This window comes from Cornus florida, unplaced genomic scaffold (assembly GCF_030987335.1).
Source record: "Cornus florida cultivar Cherokee Brave unplaced genomic scaffold, ASM3098733v1 CherokeeBrave_3.0.0_Hap2_Chr02, whole genome shotgun sequence".
Classification (NCBI taxonomy): domain Eukaryota; kingdom Viridiplantae; phylum Streptophyta; class Magnoliopsida; order Cornales; family Cornaceae; genus Cornus; species Cornus florida.
Genome location: NW_026775572.1, coordinates 87,568,479 through 87,569,305, shown reverse-complemented (window position 1 = coordinate 87,569,305; position 827 = coordinate 87,568,479). Strand labels below are relative to the sequence as shown.

The 827-nt window shown below is 38.5% G+C and overlaps 1 pseudogene; it reads right to left on the bottom strand.

The window, feature by feature from the left end:
- Positions 1-99, bottom strand: LOC132297862 (small nucleolar RNA R71; annotated as a pseudogene).
- Positions 100-827: the final 728 nt, after the last annotated feature.

Below are 827 nucleotides of genomic sequence, written 5' to 3'. Positions count from 1 at the left end.
AACCTCAATTCGAGAATTTTCACACGGGGATGGGGAAATATTCCATGAGACATGGGAAAGATTCAATGAATTGCTTAGGAAATGTCCACATCATGACATGCCCAAATGGCAATTAGTTCAATATTTCTTTGAGAGTTTATCCGATAATTACAAGGGCATGGTTGATGCTTCCATGGGTGGCTCTTACATTGATAAGAATGAGGATGACATATGGTGTCTTTATGAGAGCACAAGTGAAAATTCTTTGCATCGAACTTTATCTTCTAAGAATGGTAGAAATTCAAGTGGAAGGAAGAGTGTTGGCTTACATCAAGTCGACCATTCCAATGAAATAGCCGCCGAGATGAAATCCTTATCTCAAAGGTTTGATCAATTCTTGATCAACCAAAACTCGGTAAACCAAGTATCTTCCTTCCCTAACCATTCCCATCATTCATCCAATGAATCATATATGACTTGTTCAAGTGTTTTACATTCTACTTCCAATTGTCCCCATGGACATGTACAAAGTGAGCATCATGAACAAGTCAATGCAACTTTTGTTAATCAAGGGAACAATCCTTATGGCAATCACTATAATCCTAGTTGGAGGAATCCTCCAAACTTTTCTTGGAAAAGCCAAGGGGAAGGCTCAAACCCTTCTCAAGGTGGTTTTTAAGGAAAGTATGTTCCGCCACCAATACAAAGCCACGGTTCCCAAGGTTTTAGATCATCATTTCAATTCTATGGTAATCAATTTTCTAATTCTCATTTTCTAAATCAATCATGTTCTCAAGGAAATTATAGGAGTCCCGCCTTTGAAGAGAAAGTTTTGACCGCTCTAGGCA